Genomic DNA, 23,226 nt, shown 5'->3' with positions numbered 1-23,226 from the left:
AAAGAAAATAAAAAGAAAAAAAGAAATAGAAAGAAAAGTCATGACCAACCATCATGGTGACACTGACCTAGGATCCACCACCCGGAGGTGGAGGCAAGAGGATCAAGATTCTAAGACCATCGTCCTGACAAGGTAAGTAGGAGGCCAGTCTAAGCTATACCCTAGCTCAGAAAACAAACAAGCAAAAAAGACACAGAACACAACAACATCTCCTATTACTGCTGGAAAATAAACGCTGAAAAGGGAGGGAAAACCCATGGAATAAGAATAAAGCTAAAAATTTTCAAATTATAAATGAATTGGTATATTTTCTGTAACCACATGAAAAACTTATCTGTGAATGCAATTGAACACATTCTCTCTCCCTCTCCCCCCCATCCACACAGAGGCACACACAGGCAGGCACGCACACACACTCTTTTTCACATACACACAGACATGTAAACACATGCATTCGTATTTATTGTCAGAGAAGTCTTGCTGCATCTAATCTCATTCAGAGTGGCACCTGTTGTATGCCTGGCACTGTGTAGTTCAACTGCACTTCCACAACCAACCCCTCACAACCTGCATTACAAAGCGGACCCTGATATTTGTTCAGCCTCTTCTACTTCAAGGAAGTGGGGATTTTTACCCCAGCTGGGGGCACAAGAAGGCATCTATGCTGAGGGTAGAGACTGGGTTAGGGTTCTTTCTGTGTGACTGGGCTCTGGTAATTCATCTTACTTTTCCCATCGTCCTCACTGTGTCTCCTGCTTTCCCTGAAAGTCTATGAGTGACCTCCCGGCCCAGAAATCCTGCCGATTTCAACATTGTCCTTGCACACTCACTGAGTGGTTTCTGGTTACCAAGTTTCTCAGAACAGTCTTCTGTTTGCAAGGAACGCCACATTTCAGAGTTTATCTGTACTTCAAAACAGTTTGGGGTATTGCCACTGTTCTTGATTGCCACTAGAAGTAGACCGTGAGACCGTGTCACTGAAGACTCCCTACAGGGTATACAGAACTTGCTGGAGGTTTCCTCCTTGAGGGATACTTCCAGGCTGCCAGAAGGTGCTTTGCAGGCTGGAGGGGGGTGTGGGGGGGAGGGGAGGACACTGTCACCAACAGTCTTACTCTGCTGCAAACAGCTTGTGCTATACTGCCATTCTGCCAGGCGTGATATACACTCTGGGGTAATAGGGGCACAATCGTTGTGGGGCAACCAGTGCTTTCTGATTGGATTTGAGGCCTTTTCTGCAGGAAAGAATCCATTCCCGCTGCTGTAGACCTGTAACAAGCCTTGGCGGGCCTCTCAAAATTCCTAATAGGGACACTGCTGTTGCCCTTTTGCTCAGTAGTTATTCTTTGTTTTCTCTTCACTGTTGAGAAGCACACATTGGTGTCACAGTTCCCCCACCCAGCCATCCACTAGGGAGGAGTTGCTGGCTAGCTAGGGTACAGGGACGATCCCCTCTCAACACCCTCTCCCATGCTCAGATGAGCTCCTCAAGCAAGGAATAGAGCTAGAAAGAAAACTCAGGCCCTCCTACTGGTACCTTGGAGCACCCACCCAGACCACACTTCCTCCCTGGTTTTCAAGGGTACATTAACATAAGACAATGGCACTTTCAAAAAGCCACCCGAAAATAGGGGTGCTTCAACCTGCCTGATCTACAGATTTGTCAGAGCAAGAGATGCTGTCTGGGATGTTTCCCTTCACCAGCTCCAGTCAGAGATGACCCCATTCAGGTGAGAGTGTCAGTTCATGACCAAATGATATATTGTGTCTTCTCCTGGAGGGTGGGGTCTGCAGCTGCTCCTTGCTGCATGCCTTTGTAGATGGCGGACAGACACGTATTGTGACATGAATTCTGCCACATCTGGACAACGGCAATAAAATGTGGGTGGAGGCTAAGCAAGAGGTGAGTGGAAGGGCAGGGCAACGGCCCTTTCTTCAAGGTTCCCGCACCTCCATTGGCATGAGAACCATTTAGACTCATAGGTGAGAGCAAAGGAAAAGTCTCAGCACTTTTCTTTGCTTATGTTGAGGATACATTTTTCTTTTGGTTCCCCCTTACACACCTGTAGTACTGGGGGGTACAGAAAACTGACCAGGCTTCAGCCCAGGCTTCCAGGTCCATTCCAGAGCCCAGGGTGTCTGCTTGCTGTGTTCTTTCCCACCTGGCATATGCTCAGGTGCCTCCTGCCAGGGTGGCCATTGTCTGACAGTCACAGGGACAGCCGATCTGCCACAAGCCCTTTCTCTGTGTGCCTGGGCTTGTTGTGACAATTACCAATTTGAAGGGGGTCAGATTAAAATGACCAAGGAGTCCATTGTGCCCTTTGGAAGCAAAGGGATTTGAAAGTGGCTTAGGAAGTGGTTGAGAGGGACCTTGGAGGGGAGAGCAGTTGCCTCCCGGGAGTTGAGGGGAGTCAGGTAGGGCTTCTGCCCCCCCCCACCCCCAGGCTCCCAGCTGCACACCTGCACCCTTTATTGTGGGGATGCTATATAGGGCAGCTCTCCACCCTACAGCACCCCCAAACCTCTGTGTTCGTTGGGGCTGAAGGAGCGAGCTCAGAAAGGCCGACATGCCTGTCACCACACTCATTTCCCAGCCTCCTCCAAGTTCCCCGGGCCTTCTCAGTTCATTCGTTTCTCTCCGCCTTTTCCAGTTAGCTCTGTCCTACCGACCTGTCACCTTCAAGGCTCACACTAGCTTCTTGAGTATGGCTTAACTCTGCATCATGAGTGCACAATATATATCAACAACAGGCAGTATGTTTAAAATAAAAGGCAAATATGGGTTTGGTCTTTATTATTTGAGAGCTCAAGTTAGGTCTCATGTAGCCCAGGCTGACTTTGAACTTGGAGGATGGCAGGCTTACAGGCTCAGACCAATCACAGGCTGTTTACAGAGAGCTGTTTTGATTTTCTTTTTCCTCTCTGCATTGAACCTACAGCCTCAAACATGGTAGTCAAGTGCTCTACCACTAAGCTATATGTATCCTTAACAGAAAATACTTTAAAAATTGGTCTTGACAAATGTAATATGATTTTACTTATAGAAGGTACCCAGAGGTCAAATTGATGGAAACAAAATATACAACAGAGCTGGGTGGTGGTGGCGCACGCCTTTAATCCCAGCACTTGGGAGGTAGAGGCAGGTGGATCTCTGTGAGTTCGAAGCCAGCTTGGTCTACAAGAGCTAGTTCCAGGACAAGCTACAGAGAAACCTTGTCTCAAAAAAACCAAACCAAAACAAAACAAACAAACAAACAGAGAGAAGAGAACCCCCAGTTAGTGTTTAAGGAGCTTGAGTTTGTAGTTTCTGTTTAAGGAATTAGAAAAGTTATGTGAGACCCTGTCTCAAACAAACAAACAAAAAGAATAGATGGTCCTTTGGCCTGTGAGCATATACTTACAAACCCACACATAAAAGTGTACATACTACACACACACACACACACACACACACACACACACTTATATATACACAACTAAGACACACACACCCCCAATTCCTCTGGCTGAATAGCAGTCAGCTTCATGGAAACAGAAAACAGAGTAGTGGTTTCCGAGGCCTGAGTAGGGGACCGAATGCTGTGTTGGGTGAGTCCTGAATCCTGCTTAGGACAGTGAAGAGGTTCTCATCCGCGAGAGAGGGAGGCGATGGCTGCACATGGCAGGAGCGGGGCTTCTGCCACTGTGCTACTTGCTCGACTCTTGGGCTTTGTGTGTGTTTAAAGACAAACACAAACACTAGGTAACTCCTGAATTGTGTGACAACCTGTGAATGAAGCTGAGACACAGCCAGGCAAGGGGTGAAAACAGCGCTGAACCGGGCTGGACTGCTGCCCCAGCATCCTACTGTGAAGGCCCTGCGGGTGGAGTGTGTCTCTGCCACCAGCACAGCTCCCTGGTGAGGTAACAGGCTTCCATGTTCTTCTTCCTTTTATATGCATTATTTCTTTTTGTAAATGATATTTGGACTTTGAAGTTTCTTTAAAAATAATCAGCAAAAATCAGGCATGGTATTGAGAACCATAATCCCAGGATGGGCAGGTGGAGGCAGGAGGATCAGAAGTTCAGGGTCCTCTTTGGTTATGTAACAAGTTTAAGGCCTGGTTTACCTGAGACCCTGTCTCAAAAGAAAAAGTAATTGTAACAATATACATTGTATATTACTTGTAGAAGTTTAGAAATAGGAACAAAAGAGCAAGGGCCATCTTGGTGTTTTTATTTATGTTTTAAAAACATTTTCACATCATCATAATTATGTTGAATGTATGTGTTTATAAAATATACTGTAAACATCCAACTCTGTACATGTTTTCCATAATTCTAATACTTCATGTTAAAGTTCAAAATCATGCTGTCTATTCCTTTGGGGAAGCATTTCAGTTGCTGCCCACGTTCACATCTCTGCATCCCTTGGTGCTGAGTCTGAGATGACATCCACTGTATGTCTGTGTAGCCCTCGGTGCTGAGTCTGAGATGACATCCACTGTATGTCTGTGTAACCCTCAGTGCTGAGTCTGAGATGACATCCTCTAAAGCAGCTTTCCATGTTGGAATGACTGGGTACATGGGTGCAAACATTTTTATAGACTGGCCTTTTTTTATAAAATATTTTTAAATTTTAATTGATATAATTATAATTTATGGAATACAGGATCTTACTCCCCACCACACACACTCACACACACACACACACAAAAAAAAAACAATAAACAAAAGCAGCTTCCTGTATCCCAGACTGGTCTCTAACTTGCTCCGTGGTCAAGGATGACCTTGAACCCCCAATGCTCCTGGCTCTGCCTCCTGAATGCCCAGGAGCACAGGTGTGCACCACCCTTGCCAGGCCTGTTTTCCATTGGCTTCTTTGGAGTTTGCTGCTGAGTTGGTTGAGTCCTTACTGCTTTGGATGCAATCCCTTGCTGGATTCTTGGCAGTTATTTTCTCCCGTTCTGCAGTCTGCCTCATCACGGTCCCCATTGCTGCCAAAAGCTAATTTATTTGAAATGATTCATTTGTCAAGTTTTGGTTTTGTTGCCTGTATTTGGGGGATGGTATTCAAAAACTTATTTCCCCATTTTGTACTACAGATTTTTGTTTATTTTTATTTTATTATTGTGTATGTGTTATACATGTATGGGCAAGTGTGCCATGGCCTATGTGTGTAGTCCAGAAAACAACTCTATGGAGTCGGTTCTCTCCTTCCACCTTTATGTGGGTTCTGGGGATCGAACCCAGGTCACCAGGCTTGTGCAACAAGCTCTTTTACCTGGTAAGCCATATTGCTGGTCCCAAGCCACAGTGTTTTTGTATCTGATTTCAGATTGCTTTCTGGGTCACCACCCCTCCCTCCCAGTGTCATCCTTCCTCACATCGTGTTACAGATGGTAGTCATCTCTTCAGCACTGATACAGCTTCATTAAGATTGCCACATCCCTCCCCCCAGTTTCCAAATGATCACATATGTACTGTACAAAGAAATGGGTTTTCCTTACGGCATTTTCATGTTTGTGTCGTCTGCACCTTCCCGTTTCCCTTTCTTGCCCCCCTCACCCATCATTACTACCCCTTCCTTTCTCCTTATAGACCACCTTCCATTTTCATGTTACACACTTCCTTTTTTAAAAAAATATAGATTCTATGTATGAGCGCAAACATACAGAGCCATCTTCCTGGGTCAGGCTTATTCTTTTTAACACACTGGTCCCCAGTTCCATCCACTTTCCCATGAATGAGGTCATTTACTCTACTTTACGAGTGAGGAGCGCTGCACTGTGTGCATATATTTCTTCACCTGCCGAGGCACCGCTAGGTTGGCTCCACGGTTTCGCTATTGAAAACGGTGCTACAAGGCACATTTCAGTGCTGTACTGAGGTACATTTTCCCCCCAGGAATATACTTAGGAGTCGTGACACCGAAGCCATTGGGTGGTTCAACTGATGACTTAGGGTTTTGAGAAATCCCCATACTGATTTCCATAGTGGTTGTCACTTTTGTTTCTATTAATAATGTGTAATAAAGGCATCTTTCCCCCATATTGTGGCCAGCATTTGCTTGTTTGTATTTTTGTCAATTTTGAAATTTTATCTATTTATTCAGTACGTGTATGTGTGCATGTGAGTGTATATGTGTGTATGTGTGCATACATACACACAGTCCATATGTGGAGGTCAGAGGATGGCTTGTGGGAACCAGCTCTCCTCTTCTACCATGTGGCTTCCAGGGTTGGAACATCAGACTTGACAGCAAGCACCTTTATTGGCTAAGCTATTTTACCTGCCCTTGTTTTTCCTTCTTTTCCTTTCTTTCCTTTCTTCTTTCTTTCTTTTCCTTCCTTCTTTTCTTTTCCTTTCGAGAAAGAGTTTCTATTTGTAACACTAGCTGTCCTGGAATTCACTATGTAGACCAGGCTGGCCTGGAACTCACAGCGATCTCCCTGCATCTGCCTCCCATGTATTGGGAATAAAAGCGCGCATACCTGGTCCCTTGTTTTCTTAGTGAAATTCATAGTGATAAGTAAGATGGAGTCCTAATACAGCTTTGATGGGATTTCTGGATCAGTAGCCAAAATCTTAGCGGTGTGCTCTTCCCAAGTGAGTGCCTTTTCCTTAAACAGGCAGCCTCATGCTTACAGAGCCGAAGCAGAGCAGTGTGCTGTAAACAAGGCAGGAACGCAAAACCTGGTCCGTGCTGGGCTGTACTCAGGGACAAATCAGGGCGCAATGACTCTAGGTACAATCCAGTTTGTCATCTCTGAGCCTGACATTGAAGTGCTAAGGGCACTGACCTAAGCCACAGACAGAGCCTGAAGCAGTGGCCAAGTCAGCACCAGCTTTCCCATGGGGACAGAGCAGGAAAAGCCTACCAGAAGGGCAGGGGACAGGGGATAGAGGCCTCTGAAGCTCACCATTTGGAGAGAGCTGAGTATGTGGGGGCTACCCCATCACCCGCGACTGAGCTGGGGGCTTGCTAAAAGTGAAAGTGCTTTTTGGAGGGCTCTGGAGGTGTCTGCTGCTGGAGAGGAGATGTTCCACCCCCGGGGTCCACACCAGCTTCAAAACAGTGCCTCTGTTTGCTTTCAGCTGAGGCCCCTTGGTTGCCTCTGCTACTTCTAGATGTTTCTGAGGTTACAGCAGGCCACAGCATGTTCCAGCCCAGGCAGAGGCAGTATGAAAGTCAATGCCAGAATGAGACCCTCCCCTGCCCCCTCAGCACAGCTCAGCTGAGAGCAAAGCCTCCTGCAGGCTCCAGAGTCTCAGCATTGTCTGGGGTGTTGTTCCCTTTCCTCCCAACCAAACAAGATAGACATCAGTCAGCCTTCCAGCAGGTGAGGAACAGGATCAGAGAGGCTCAGAGCATCCTGGAAATCACACAGCATGAATAAACTGCAGAGCTAGGATTCAGACCCAGTGGCCTGACCTGACACCTTAACCTGCGAGAGGCCTGTGACAGCTCAGTAGTCCATAAGCAAGCTTTGTGACTGTGGGGAAGGAACAGAGAAGGCCAAAGCAGCCTTACGAAAACCCGGAGTTACTGGATTTGAGAGTGATAAGACAAAAGCATAGTTCACTCCTTTAAGAGTCTGTCACTCTAAGCAAATAAAGTCAGAGAGAATCAGAGGCCGAATGGGTTACATAAGACACAAGAGAGAAAGAGAGAGGACAAGAGCAGGACAGAGGGACAGAGAGAGAGGGAGGAAGAAAACAAGAGAGGGAGAGAGAGAATGAGAGTGGGAGAGAAAGAGGGAGAAGGAGGGAAAGAGACAGAGAAGGAGAGAGAGAGGGAGAGAGAGAGGGAGAGAATGACAGCGGGCTGGGGAGATGACTCGGGTTAAAGCACTTGCCCCTCAGGACTGAGGATCAGAGTTCAGATCTTCAGAAACTCACATAAATGTTGGGTGGGCCGTGTGACCTGACTGTGAGAACAGAGGCAGGATCCCCAGCAAGATTTGAAGAGTCATAGAGGATGATTCATGACTTCAACCTCAGATACACACACACACACACACACACACACACACACACACACACACACACACATCCCATGAGCAAAAAATGAAAAATGTCTTTTAAAAGGAAGACAGGAGTTGGGCAGTGGTGGTGCACACCTTTAATCCCAACACTAGGGAGGCAGAGACAGGTGGATCTCTGAGATCAAGGCTAACCTGGTCTACGTACTGAGTTCGAGGAGAACGAAAGCCACACAGAAAAACCCTGTCTCAACCCCCACCCTGAAAGACATGAAAGCATAAATCACGGAGGTATAATTAAATGTCAAGATACTGGGGGGGAGTTGTTTTTTTAAGTGTGGGTGGGGATATAGCTCAGTAGGTCAAAGCACACTTGGAGCCCTGGATTCCATCCCCCAGGGCTGATTTACATGACGCTGGGCATGAAACACATTTGTGTTAGACAAGCTCTCTATCAACTGAACTAACCCCAGACTCATTCTTTTTTTTTAAAGAATCTTTTTTAAAATTAATTTATTTTTATTTTATGTGCATTGACGTTTTGCCTGTGTGTGTGTCTCTGTGAAAGTGTTGAAACCACTGGACTAGAAATACAGACAGTTGTCTGTGGGTGCTGGGAATTGAACCTGAGTCCTCTGGAAGAGCAGTCAGTGCTCCTAACCTCCGAGTTATCTCTTCAGTCCCTAAGACTCCTTGTTAAGTCCTTGTGCTAATTTTTATTTGAGGCAAACCTTCACTGAGTTGTCCAAGCTGGTCCTGAGCTCACTGTTATATCCAGGCAGGCCTTCAACTTTCCACCCTTTGGCCTTGGCCTCCCTTACAGTGGGATGGCACCATTAGCCCCAGATGAAGTATTCTTGGATACAAATAGCAGCGGCCATCTTTTTGCAGGTCATACTGAAATTCACCTTAATGAAGCATGGTATTAAAATTGAGTATGACCCTGGGTCACCAGACCTCTGGGTATGTCTTTGGGTGTGGAGTATGACCCTGGGTCACCAGACCTCTGGGTGTGTCTTTGGGTGTGGAGTATGACCCTGGGTCACCAGACCTCTGGGTCTGGTCTGTCTTTGAGGATGCTCTCAAAACGACTTGTTTGAGGAAGGAAGACCCATCTAAATGTGCACCAAGGTCCAGAAACAAATAAAAGAAGTGAACTGGGCACCATGTTCCCTCTCGCTGCCTCCTGCCGCAGACTCCTTCCAGCTCCCACGGCTCGGCCTTCCCCTACAGCGGTAGACTGCCCTCAAACTGTGTGCAAAAACACACCTGTCCTTAAGGTGCCTTTCTCCGGTGTTTTGTAGTAACAGTGAGAAAAGTGACTAACAGCCCAGCAGAGACAGGAAAAGAGCCCTTTTCCAGCCTGCACACACGTGGGCACATCACAACAGGTGAGTCTGAGTCTCACAAATGAACAATTCCAATAAGGAACATGGGGCCAAGACCATGAGATGCTCGCTCCGCAGGTAAAGGCTTGCTGCCAAGTCTGGCAGAATGGAAGAATTGACTCCCTCGAGTTGTTCTCTGATTTTCACATGGGGTTTGCACATACACATAAATAAATAAATATATAAATAAATAAATAAGCATTTTAAAAGCATAGACGATAAACGTTTGTTCTAATATACAAAATCTCATAGCCAATCAACTATGCAAAACTATGCCTAACGTTATTTACAAAATTAGTCATCAGTCAAAAACCGCAGATTCCAAAAAGCACAGATAGAGCTACAACCTCGGGCTACAAAGAAGTAAAACTGCACATAATGAGTAAGTGAGGGCGAAGTGAAGACATGGGTAGAAAGAAAAGTTTACTGGGGATCAAACTGCCAAGACTATGGGGGAGGGGGCAGAGAAAGCAAAATGGCGGAAAAGCAAGATTTTATACAACAGTCAACAGGGTGGGGTTTTGAGCTGATGTGAACTGTTCCACCTGACCCGGAACTATATGCCCTTGTCCAAAGTGCCTGGACCTTTGTGGGTCAATGGAGGAAGGTTCCCAGTCAGTGGAAACCTGGCTTATGAGATCTACTTCCTGGTAACAAGAAAAGCACCTTTAGGCTTCTGTTTAACAGCCAGAGGTCTCTGTGTGGGGCACTGTCTCCAGCACTGTCCCCCTGGAGGCTGCTTTGGACATCTATCCACTTAGAAATTATAAACCTATTTTAATAACTCTTAGAAAAACTAACAAAAATTGAAGTTGCAGACAATCTCAAAAATCACTTGGGTCATAGCAAAAATGTAGACAGGACCTGAATGCCCACCTAATTAAGCAAAATTAATGAAACAGTATTCAATTATCCTTGTGAGCTTCTGGGTACAGATGTGATATAAGAATGTTTCTAAAGCAGGCTGGAAACTGGGATATTCACCCCTAACTCCTCCTCTGAGGTTGGCCCATGTCCCTACCCTGTCAATTTCATGTCCTCTTTTTCAGAATCCAATTTGTGCCAACACGGGTCTCATTTCTGGCTTGTAGTTGGGAGACAGAAATTCTCTTTCCCAATTTTCTCCCCGCCCCCATTCCAAATGGCTAATACTGATTCAACACCGCCCCCTGTAGGGTTGGTCTCGCTTCAATTTGAGACTGGTGATCAGCATGGTTAGACACTGGGCTATTTACTATTCCCAATCTGCACGAGTTGTTAGAATACCCATCTTTCCTAGACTTCTGAATTCTTCTTATCTTTCTTCTTTACCACCGTGCTGTAGCACACACGCACTCCTTTCCTGCATCCTTAGAAAGAACATTGGAGCAGGGCGTGGTGGCACGCGCCTATAATCTCAGCACTTGAACCAGCAAGAGGATAAAGAGTTAGTTAAAGGCCAGCGCAGGTTATTTTAGACGCTGCCTCAAAAGAAAACGAGTTGGCCTGTATCTTCTCTGAGTTCACTCCCAACTCCACATTCTAATCCCCTAACCCATTAGGACCCTCAGGTGATGCACCACCACCACCCCACCACCCCCCGCAACTCCCACGCACCACTCTTAAGTCCCAATTTCTGCCTTGGCGCTGCATACCGAGCTCTACCCTCAGAGCGCAGCAGCAAACTGGTGTACAGAAAACACCGTTTCCTCGGGCAGCAGTGAGGGAAAGTGCCGGGGGCTCTGCTCTGGGGCTTTCCTGAACAGAAAAATGAATTCATGTTCCGTAGGCGAGGGGAGATCCAGGTCCTGCATCAGTCCAGCTGGGCATTTGATCTTTGAAGCTAGCCCGGAGACTGGAGGTGAGCCTGCAAGCCTGGCTGTTGTAATCCTACCTCATCTCTCCAGCCAGCATGCTAGTCGGAAGCCAAGAGCCCTACCTTCCGCCTAGCTGGCTAACCACTTGCCCTTTCTTGACTCCACTCACAGTCAGTCTACAGTTTCTTTTGATTCTGACTCTGGTAGCCTGTAGCATCTCCTTAATGGTTTAGGTCCGCTGCGCACCTCACTGTGTCATCACGTGTTCTCTAGAGGTTGTTGCCTTCGCTCCGGTGCCCCGAAGCGCACAAGACTGCAAATCCCACGAGTGACCAGCAAGCTGCCAACGTGCACATCTCGGCAGACTGCACTTGAGAAGCTGAGTATGGAGCGATGGGGAGACTCTAGGTCGTGACTCTGACTCTGGACGCTTGCAGGGACATCCCAAAGAACTTTGCCTGAAAAATGCAGAAGTTAAACTGGGAAACATTGAGCAGAGCTTCCCAACAAAGCTCCTCCCTCAATCCCAACCAAAAGAGTAAGGACATGGGCTGGAAAGATAATGGCTCAGCGGTAAAAAAACACTAGCTGTTCTTCCAGAAGACCTGAGTTCAATTCCCAGTACCCACATGGCAGCTCATAGCTGTCTGTAGTTCTGATTCCAGGGGATCCAGCACCGTCTCACAGACATACATGTAGGCAAAACACCAATGCACATGAAGTTAAAATTTTAAAAAAGAGGAAGGACAGGGCAAGGAATGAAAAATCCCTGCTCCTTTTTCTTCTTCATTCTCCACACTGAGTTTCCCCATTTCTGACTTTCTCCTTCCCCATCTTCCAGAGAAGAAACTCTCCATGCAGGGTTTCCGACCGCAGAAGTTAGACCCGTGGCTCTGCTGGGTAGCGAAAGCAGGGTCCACCTTCCCCATGTTCCCATCGCTGCATCCTCTGTGTTACACAACTCACCTCACGGGTGGTGGATCACGAGCTGCTCAGATCCCTTCAGAAAGTCACGTGGGCTTGGCTCTCACCAGTAATGAAGTCACCGTTTAAAGAACACGGAAGGGAAACAGTTATGGTTGAACTGAGGTTGCTAACTGCCTTCTTGGCCTGGGCCCAAATGAAGCAGCTTGGGGAAAAAAAAAACACGAAGTTTCCACTGACTTTTAAAAGTTTCTATTTAGAGTAAACTGTTTCAAGATGATGGACTACCTCCCACACAAGAAAGACTGCAAACAAGGGCTCTGGGCTGGAGATCTTTTCGTAGTCTTTTGCCTGAGCTGTTGGCAGAATTCAGGACAGGCATCAAACTAAAAGGAAAGTTGAAGACTCGTTTGGTTATGGAAATTAGTGGAACACCTGGTAGCAAAGAAATCAGATTCACTAACCACCAAAGAAACTCTTCTTTAGCTGGGCTTGGTGGGACATCTCACCACCATGCAACAACCAGGGCTATAGAGTAAGAAAATTTAAAAATTAAAACAAAACAAACCCAAATTCCGATTCTAAGAGATTTGAATACGGAAGGTGTATCCATATTCAAATATACATCCAGTATATGAAGGTTCCTCAGATCCTGTCATCCTGTTGAGAAACGTAGTGGACAAAGGAGTCAAAGAGGTGATTCGAGAAAAGGAAAGTTGAGTTGCCAATCAACAAGTGGCGATATACTCAGTTTGTACCTTAAAAAACTGGGGAGGTACGAGTCTCTCTCTCTCTCTCTTTCTCCGAATAATAAAAACCCAGAGACAGATATTGAGGTTCAAGGTGACGATCACAAAAGCAAAGCAGCCAATCACTAGAGAGGCCTTTTACCTCTACCAAATCCTCAGACTGAAAGGGCAAGATTCTGTCTCCACGAATACTCAGTCTCCACACTTCAGTGAGTTCCTGACTCTTCCCTTTTATATTTTTCTCTCCGTCCAGTCATATCACTCCTGCATCTACCTCCCTAGTGCTGGGATTAAAGGTGTGTGACTCCCAAACACTGGGATTAAAGGTGTGAGCTACAACTACCTGGATCTGTTTCTGGATCGATCTTGTGTAGCCCAGGGTAGCCTTGAACTCACAGAGATCTATCTCCAAGTCCTGGGAAAGGTGTAGGCTATGTTCTCCTGGCCTCTAGTAGCTTAGCTTTGCATTCTGATGCTCAGGAAAACTTTATTTATTAAAATACAAATATCATTACTCTCTCTATGTCTCTGTCTCTCTGTCTCCCTCTCCAGTTAGGATGGAGTTCCATGCTGTCCAGCCTGATCTTGAGCTTTCGGTGTAGTCAAGGATGGCCTCGAACTTCTGATCCTCCTGCTTCTGTTTCTCCGATCCTAGGATTACATCATATGCTGCTATACTCAGTTCATGAGATACTAACAAACAAACACAGGGCTTCATGTGTCACAAACAAGCAACCCTACCCAGGATGAGAAGACTTTAGATTTGAACTCTACCTAACACATACAGGGATGTTGCTTACAGTGTTGATTGTAATAGTGAAAAAACAGAACCAGTCTTAAAGATCTGTCAAAAAAGGAACGGATGAATGAACGGTGGCAATGGCTGCAGAGCCCTCTTCTTCTTGTATTTCCTTTACCTCAAGTGTGAGAGCTTACACAACCATTTATTCACTTAAAAATGATTGTGGCGAGATGCCCATTGTCTTCAGCATTTTGAACTTGGATAGTTAAGTAGCAAACAGATTCACACTGTTAGACAGATGGCCACAGCCTTCTCGGAAGCATGCCTCATCTTGCAAAAGTGAAACTCAGCCCTATTCACAGAAACTTCCCACCCCACAGCCTGCCTGGCAATTATCACTCTATTTCCCTCTGAGGCTGACCCCACTGGCGTCCTAAGGAGCTCGCCTCTTGTGAGCCGTTCATATCACTTAACAAGAGATTTTTAAGCCTCATCCACACTGAAGCACACTTCTGGAAACTCTCCCTTCTTAAAGCCAAACAGTATTATTTTTATTTTATGTGTATGAGTGTTTTGCCTGAATGTATGTATATATACCACATGCTTGCCTGGTGCCCTTGGAGGCGAGAAGAGGGTGTCAGATCCCCAGAACCTGGAGTTACAGAGAACCAACCCTTTGCTCTTACCTGCCACACCTTTTTTCCTGAACTGTATTTGACAGCATATGATATGCTGACTTCCAGTTGTGTGTTTACCCGTGTGTGGACACTGCTTCCACGTTAGCTCTCGTGAATGTTGCTATAAGACTTGTTTTTAACTAGACATCAGTGGCTTTTCATCATCAAATACCTATTTCCAATGGAAACGTTATTTAAAATGGAACTTCAAGAGCAATCCTGTGGCCTACAAGCAGCATGCCATTCCTACCTCAGCCATCATCCATTTTAAAGACAGAAGAATCTAGTAACTTTGAGGAAATTTTCATTACTTTTTCTTATCTCCTTGAATATAAGATTTTTGAAATTTTTTTTGAGAGTCTCATGTACCCCATGTTAGATTCAAACTCAACTATGTAATATTGCCGAGGCTGGCCTTGAACTGATCCTCCTGCCTCAGCCTCCCAAGTGCTGGAATTGCAGGTGTGCACCAGCACGCACAGCTCTGAACACAGGAATTTCACCTCTGCAGAAGTTTATTTTCATGTCACATGTGATATGAAAGCAGAAGGGGGTACTGCTTGGGGAGAGGAAGGGGCCAATGAGAGAGTGGCAGGGGAGACGGGAGAAGGTGGTGAGATGGGGCTTGAGCAAAGTATAATGACATACAAAAATGAGAATGCCATAATAAAACCCATTGTTCTGCATGCTAACTTAAGAATCAAAACATCTTCTTTATTAACATCTATTTTAGGTTTCTGTACACGTGTGCCTATGTGAATCTTTGCCACCTGTGGACATGCCCAAAGAGTCCAGAAGAAGGCAATGAACACCCCAGAGCTACAGGTAATTATGAGTCTCCCTACGTAAGTGCTGGGGACCAACTTGGTCCTTTGAAAGAACAAGTGCTCTTACCTGCTGAGCTTTCTCCCTGCCCCTGTTTTTTTGAGATGAGTCTCATTATGTAGCCCAGGCTAGCCTCAAACTCACCGAGATCCATCTGCCTCTGCCTCCCCAGGGCTGAGATTAAAGATGTGACCCACCATACCCAGCTAATAAAATTTTAAAGCTAAGTAATCTTCAATATCTCATCAGAGCTATTTAGGATGGCGATGTTGGGGGCAGGGATGAGAGGCCTGGGACCACTTGCATTGCTCCTTTTGACAGAGTGCCATGGCATCGTCATCTCACAAGAAAAAGCACCATCTTAAACATAACTGGAGAGAGTGAAATTGGTAGATGCCAATAGAAGGTCATGGCTTATTTCCATGATGAGTCTGGGTTCAGCATCCATGGTTTTCCTCTTTTGTTTGTTTGCCCTGAAAGTCTTAGTCTTGCAGGTAAGCAGTTGCTTTGCTACAATTCACCAGTCGTTTGACTTTTGCCAAATTTTTTTTCAAGAGGAAAAAAGAGGCAAGCATAACAGCAATCTACCATCACATTTCACTTAGTTTTGTTTATTTACTTACTGTGTGCGTGTGCATACGTGCGCACATGTGCACACATTTGCCATGCTATATGCACATATGGAGGTCAACGGGACAGCTTCTAGAACTGGTTTTCTCCTTTTCCTCTGGGCTTTAGGAACCAAATTGCAGTCATCAGGCAAAGCAGGTGCTTCTAAAGGTCAGACAACTACTTGTGCGTCCCAGGGATCGCATTCAGAGCATCAGGCTGGCAGCAAGCGTCTTTACCTTCTGAGCAATCGCACCACCAGCCCCTGAGTGAATATTTCCTGAGGACTAGATGTGGCACTCTGGTACAAACATGAACCCAACCAGGTCTCTTCTTCAAGAGGCCATGGGTGTGGTAGGCTAGTCCAAGTATGCTCAAGGTCCAGATGACACAGAGAAGGACATGCATAGTCTTTATTGCTTGGAACTGGGAATGCTGGGAAAGGAAAATTCCAATAGGAAAGCTGCCTCGTCCATCTGGGTCTTTGTTTTATTTTCTCTTGTTTTGTTGAGATGGGCTTTCATCATGTAGTCCAGGCTGGCCTTGAACATCCTAGTAGCTGAGGATGACTGAACTCCTGATTCTCCTGCCGCTCTTTTCACATGCTAGAATTAGAGGTATGCGCCACAATACAGTGCTCGAGCTGAGTCTTGTAGAAGAGTTTGCGAGCAGAGAATAATAGTACATTTGATGGCACTGAGGCAGGAAGGAGCTGAGTTTCCATGGAGGAATGGATACCAAACCTAGGAGAAGTGAAGAAGTCAACTAGGAGGGAGGGAGGAGATGGGGCCACGGGGACAAGTGTCACAAGGCCTCACAGGCAGAAAAAGACCAACCAACATTCTCCAAGGGGCCTTGGGGAGCCCTTTTGGGCTCATGTATTGAGCTCCCAGGATGAAATTTTTACTGAAAGAGACCAAAATAAAAAGAAGTTGATCATTTCAGAAACTATTACAAAGGTCCAAAAAGCAACCTAGTTCAACTTGGAGTGGATGTGTCTCAAGTAGGGAAACATAATGAAAGAAGTGAGACTGATATTTTTATTATGTATGTATGTATGTATATATGTGTGTGTGTCTGTATGTATGTGTGAATATATGTGTGTGCATGTATGTATGCATGCTAATATGTGCACATGTAAATATGTATTATGCATTGTGTGCATGAATATATGTGTATATGTATATACGTATGTATGCATGTATTCGTATGTGTGTGTGTGTGTGTGTATGTATGCATGTAAGATGTATTTTGGGTATTATGGAAGTTTAAACTCCCGTAATCTCATAGGGAGAGGCACTATTAGAGGTGTGGCCTTGTTGGAGAAAGTGTGTCACTGTGGGGGTGAGCTTTGAGGTCTTGTATATGCTCAACCCATGCCCAGTGTCTCAGTTCACTTCATGTTTGCCTATGGGAGCAAGATGTAGCTCCTTCTCCACTCTCAGCTCCTCCAGCACCACGTCTGACTGTGTGCCACCTTATTCCGCCACAATGACAATGGACTAAACCTCTGAAATGGTAAACCACCCAATTAAATGTTTTCCTTTATAAGAGTTGCTGTGGTCATGGTGTCTCTTTATAGCAGTCGAAGCCCTGACTAAGTCAGGCATAGCACTGAGGCTTGAACTGGGGATCTCACATGTACTCGGTGAGTCCTCGACCAGAGCTCTACCCTGAGTCCTCCACAGGCATGTGCTTATAGTATAATGTGTTTGGTTATTCTTTGAGAAACTCATACGTACATGCAATGTTATTTTGATTTTGTCGCCACCACATTCACTCTCTGACTCCTCCCAGGTCACCCCGTCCCTCCTCCCAACCTCATGTGCTCTTTTTCTCTTTATTTTGATAACCCACTAAGTCTAATGCTACCCATACGCACATGGGTATGGGGCCAGCCGTGGGAGCATGCTCAGCCTGCCAGGGACCACACCCCTAAAGAAACCTTACTCTCCCTGTCCTCGGAGCCATCAGCTGCCAACAGTTCCTGCACTAGTCGTGGGTCCTCAGTGTCCCTCCCCCACGCATGCCCTGTTGTTCCCTGGCTTGTTCTTCTTCAGCTTGGGCAGGCAGTCACAGCTGCTGTGACTTCATGAAAATGAACAGGGCTCTAAAAAGAAGCCATGAAAATGGCAAAAAAAAACTATTTTTAGCCATTAGGGGAATGAAAATTAAAATCACCTTGTGATTTTCTCTTACTCTGGTTAGAATGACTGAAATAAAAATAAACGACAAGGAAGCTACCAAGGGTGTGGGGAAAGGGGGCCTTCTGTTCGCTGCTGGCGGGCGTGTGATCTGGTACAGCTACTCTGCAAACCAGGGAGAAGATGACTTAAAAGACTAGAAATAGGACCACTATAGGACCCAGAGTATCAAGTATTGTGTACACATATATGCACCTATACATACATCCGCATAGGTATGCGCAAGCACGCGTGTGCGCACACACACACACACACACACACACACACGACTCATTAGACTGCTGTATAGCCCATAGTCTGAGTAGACAAACAATGGCTGTCCCCTGACAGAAAGGCCAAAGATCTGGCAGTTGTCAGTCCATGAGACTGATGTCGCAGCTGTCCCCATCTGGTGCTGGAGTCCCAGGGAAACCCTACGGACTGCTGAGTGTTCAGACCGTGTTGAAATCCTGAATAAGTAGGCTTTAACACCATTGAAGGGATGGCTCAGGGGCAGAATCGATGCGCTTGTCAGGGAAAGTGAGGGCACATGGGAGAAGCAAATTCTTCCTTCTTCCACATCATGTTTCCTTATGTGTGCTGCACCAGGAGGTGTGGCTCAGATTTAGGATGGATCTTCCACCTCAAGTCACCCCACCAAGAGAAATCCCTCCCAGGTGTTCCCAGCTACTTGGGTTTAGTTAATTCCAGATGCAGTCAAACTGACAAGTAAGATTAGCTGTCACAGTACTACTCCTGGGAATTCACCCAAAGGATGACAGATCCTGCTGTGGAGACACTTGTTTATCCACACTCACTGATGCTCTGTTCATAATAGCTAAGGCTTGCAAACAGCCTGGGTGTCCCTCAGCTGATGAATGGTGGCACATTTACGCAAAGGGTTCTTCTTCCTCAGCTGTAAAGAAAAATGAATGTGCAGATTAACAGAACTCTCATCCCTAATCAGAGAAGCTAATAGAGTGGAAAGTGTTAATATGATGACTCCCAGCCAGTCAGAGCATGGAGAATAAAACTGTGGAGTGCCCAAACAGGAATGGGACATCTCCATTACTCACCTTCCCCTGACGCTCAGGGGATGTCAGGGAAGGAGAAGCAGGAAAGATTCGAGAGTCAGAGGCTGCTGAAACAGTATCTTCCAGACATAGCAGGACCACTTGATACATAGTTGTGACTAAGATACAATGAGCTCCTGGTAACTCCAGAGTTACCTGTTCTGTCTCTGAGCTGATGAGGGAAGCAGCCGGCCACTTCGGAGTCAGGATTCCAGGATGTCTCTGCAAATCCTTATGAACATTGATGACAGGGGTCTTTCCCACTGCAGTGATTCAGGCTTCCATAGTTAAGATCATTTCACTCCCACGTTTTAAAAACACAGGACAAAGCTCACTCAGGGGTGCCTTGGTTACTTTTCTATTGGGATAAAATACCACAACCAGAGCAACTTATCAAGGCAAGCACTTATTTGGGGATTAAAGTTCCAGAGGGATCGAAATCCATCCCCATCATGGTGGGAAGCACAGTGATGGGCAAGCAGACACGGCGCTGGAGCAGTAATTGAGAGCTCACATCCCCATCCACAAAGAGGAAGCAGAGAAAATGACAGCCTGGAAAGCCTGCTCCCAGTGACACACCTGCTCCAACAAAACCACACCTCTTAAGCCTTCCCAAATAGTTCCACCAGCGGGTCACCAAGTATTCAGCAAATGAATCCATGGGTCATTCTCATTCAAGGCCAGACAAGGCTACCATCTGTTCTGTCTTTCATATCTTTACAAATAAAGGTCCAGCCATGGCGGTGGATATCTTTGCTCCCAGCACTGGTAAGACAGAGGCAAGCTGATCTCTGAAAGTCTGAGGCTAGCTTTGTCTACATAGTGAGTGAGTTCCAGGCAAGCCAGGGCTACATAGTGAGAGCTTGTCCTTTAAAAAACATGACAAGAGCCCGCGGTGGTGGCGCATGCATTTAATCCCAGCACTCAGGAAGCACAGGCAGACAGATCTCTGTGAGTTTGAGGCCAGCCTGGTCTACAAGAGTTAGTTCCAGGACAGGTCCCAAAGATACAGAGAAACCAGGTCTTGAAAAAAACAAAAAACAAACAAACAAAAAAAGAACCAGAACAAGACATTTGTGCGACAGAGTACAGTCATTGTTCTTTGTGGCACCCCTTTCTTCAGGCCATCCCATGTGCATATCACATGATGGGCGCAGGAGATCAGATGCTATGCTGGACAGGCCCAGCCCCCGCTCTCTGCACACCTGGGCTAAGCGAGCAAGTGTCTTAGAACCGTGCAGTCACATCAGCTCAGCTGCCTGCTCCAGGGCGGATGCCACTGTGGTTAACATTGAGACATCGGCTTCTGTGAAAAATATTATTGGGGTCACAGAAGCTCTTTGGTGGGTTTGACATGTTGCTTCGGCATTCCCCTCACCTCCCATGGTGCTCTGTGCAAAGGGGGACGGCACCCTTGTGTCTCACAGTTTCTTAGCTGTGAGACTTGAAGACCCCTAAGCCGGCCACAGCTCACTTCTGCGAGATTGAAATGGGACAATGCTTTCCACCCCAACTCTGTCCATCTTCCTACTTGGGGACCTCGTTCTGAAGATGCACATAACTGAAGGTTAACTGTGACCCTTGTCTGAAAATATTTGAGCATCTTTCCACCCTCTTTCATATTCTTCTGACTGTACCCTTTGGCCAGCAGGGTCCTGTGAACAAGTTTCTGCAGGAGGAGCAGGACCAAGTAAAATAGGAGCCTGTCATCTAAAACAAGCTTTGTTGTATGGATGGCCTAAGCCTATGCACTTCCTTGCTGTCCTCATTCATGTAAGTTCAGCGAAGCGCTGTGTCTGCCCAGAGACACACACACGCGCGTGCGCACACACACACACCCATGTACACAAATATCTATATACACATATATATTACACACATATATACACTCTATACGCATATACATGCATGCATATGCACTATACACATACACACACACACACTCACAGACACAGGCATGCACATACGCTTGTTGGTCATTACCAAGGCTTTTCTTTCTCTAATACGCTCATCTTCTATTTGAAGGCATTGTGTGAGGCACCAGTAAGATAGCTACCAGGGTAAAGGGGCTTATTGCCAAGCCTGGCAACCTGAGTTCAATCCTTGAAACCCACATAGTAGAAGGAGAAAACTGACCCCCCATAGTTGTCTTCTGACCTATAGTTCTGAGGCACATTAGGGTACACACACATACACACACACAGTAAACAAACAAACAAACAAACTTATTCTTTTTCTTGTAGGCCAGGCTGGTCTTGAACTCACAGAGATCCGTCTGTCTCTACCTCCCGAGTGCTGGATGTGTGTGTGACACCACTACCCTAAACATATGTTTTTAAAAGGAAAGTGTTGTGTAAACTTTATAATTTCAATGATACAGTGTTACAGGAATATTATATCTCTGAATACAGAAGCCTTGGTGGTGCAGTGATTACATGAAACGGAATACTGCCTAAGTGCCCACTACTAGAACTAAATTTGAGACAGCCACGTGGAATGCATCCGGGTAAAAGAATGAAGGAGGTCTACAGTAGTAGTGTGAAAAGTTTTTTCTTCTATTCTCAAGTAAGAAAATTGAAAATATACATAACTTCGTAACACTACCCTGGCGGTACATAATTTGAAATGGTAAACACCTGTGCACAGGCAACGTCTAAGAGACACAGCCACAGCCGCCGTGGTTTTGACTGAAGGCCTGAGGGCAATGACGAGAGATGAGATAGAGGTTTTCTCTGTACTCATTCCTGTATTGCCCGACATTTTAAAACTGATAATTGTTTATACCTTGGCATGTGTGCCTGTGTGGGAGTGCACAAGTATGGGGTTCCAGGGACACACGGACAAGTGTGTTCAGGAGTGGGGAGGCCCAAAGTTGGTATCTTTCACTGCTCTCCACTTTTTATTGGTTTGTTTGTTTGTTTTGTTTTTCCAGACAGGGCTTCTCTGTGTAACAGTCCCAACAGTCCTGGAACTAGCTCTTGTAGACCAGGCTGGCCTCGAACTCACGGAGATCCGCCTGCCTCTGCCTCCTGAGTGTTGGGATTAAAGGCATGTGCCACCACTGCCCAGCACTCTCGACTTTATACACTGAGCCACAGTCTCTCAGTTGAACCCAGAGCCCACTGATAGAACTAGTCTTGCTGGTCAGCTTGCTTCACATATCCCATCTCTCCCTCCTAACAACGGAATTACGTGGATGCTGGGGATCTCAACTCAGGACCTCAGGCTCACACAGCAAATATGCTACCCGCAGAGCCATCTCCCCAACCTTACTCTTGTGTAGTAGCCCACAAGTGACTCAGTTTCCATATGGAGTCCATTCTGGCTTAAGAGCCATTTGAGTTCAAACTTGCCTGCTCTGCTTGCTCCAGTATCCTTGAGGGCTGCGAGAAAGTTCTGTTTAAACTGGCGGGAAAGAGCATTTTGCCCATGAGAAAAGAACACGTTATCTAGTAGAAAGAATGCTGCTGGTGCCAAACCTTAGGGCACATCCAGATAGAAGAAGCTGCTTGCCCAACGACAGGAATGGTCTTGGGGTTAGATTCTGACTGTGCTGTGCTGTGCTTTGTTCTGTTTTGTATATAAGCAGGCTCTGAAATAAACTCGGGGCTGTGCAGAGTAAGCTGGCACTCCCCCGAATCTATCCTGTGTTTTCTGTCTCAATTTCTTTCAATCTGACATTTCCTTAATCCTCACACCCCTACCCAGATACCCCCAGCTGATTTTGTTGGAGCAGGCTATCCTCGTAACTTGTAAAGTCACTTCAGAGCCGATGTGAAGTTTGAGTAGGTACTGTGGTTGCCATGGGAGCCTGGTGACCTGAACTCGATCCCCTAGAAACTATGTAAAAGTGGAAGGAGAGAATGAACTCCACAAACTTGTCCTTGATTTCCACATTCATGCTGTGGCATGTATGCCCCCCCATCACACACAAGAATAATAAAGTACATAAAATTATACTTTAAAAACTCTAAAACATAAAATGTTCAGGTTAGAGTAATCATTTAGATGTTCTAAGAGTTGTAGGGAGCATTGAAACCAAAGCCGTTTTGAAAATCTCATTCAATATTTGTCTGTGTATGTCAGCCATATTGAGCATGGTGGCTCAAGTCTGTAATCCTGGAGACTGAAGCAATCAGATTACCATGAACCCAGTGCCTGCTTGGACTACATAGTAAGTTCCAGGCCAGCCTAGGCTACAGAGTTGAGATCTTGTCTTCAAACAAAAACAACAGAAAAGTAAACCGCTTTGGGGGAGTGCAGTTCAGTAAACACGTTAGGGTGTGACATCAC

At 46.0% G+C, this 23,226-nt stretch overlaps 2 long non-coding RNA genes across 4 annotated transcripts; one reads left to right on the top strand and one right to left on the bottom strand.

Moving 5' to 3' along the window:
• Positions 1-1,488: 1,488 nt before the first annotated feature.
• Positions 1,489-22,857, top strand: LOC125398785 (uncharacterized). 2 transcript variants are annotated; one of them, XR_015738100.1, is made up of 5 exons: positions 1,489-1,730; positions 3,746-3,906; positions 14,977-15,068; positions 20,585-20,706; positions 21,345-22,857. It is a non-coding gene; the product is annotated as an uncharacterized LOC125398785 (long non-coding RNA). The 2 variants fall into 2 exon arrangements; XR_015002294.2 differs by having other exon boundaries at positions 21,177-22,857.
• On the bottom strand, positions 9,570-13,290 carry LOC125398707 (uncharacterized). 2 transcript variants are annotated; one of them, XR_007231526.3, is made up of 3 exons: positions 12,834-12,947; positions 12,118-12,280; positions 9,570-11,609 (listed from the first exon to the last, which is right to left on the bottom strand). It is a non-coding gene; the product is annotated as an uncharacterized LOC125398707 (long non-coding RNA). The 2 variants fall into 2 exon arrangements; XR_015738099.1 differs by having other exon boundaries at positions 12,118-13,290.
• Positions 22,858-23,226: the final 369 nt, after the last annotated feature.

The sequence above is a fragment of the Myodes glareolus genome, chromosome 6 (genome assembly GCF_982192425.1).
Source record: "Myodes glareolus chromosome 6, mMyoGla1.1, whole genome shotgun sequence".
Taxonomy (NCBI): domain Eukaryota; kingdom Metazoa; phylum Chordata; class Mammalia; order Rodentia; family Cricetidae; genus Myodes; species Myodes glareolus.
Note: the sequence above shows the minus strand (reverse complement) of the source record. Positions and strands in the feature narration are given on the sequence as shown.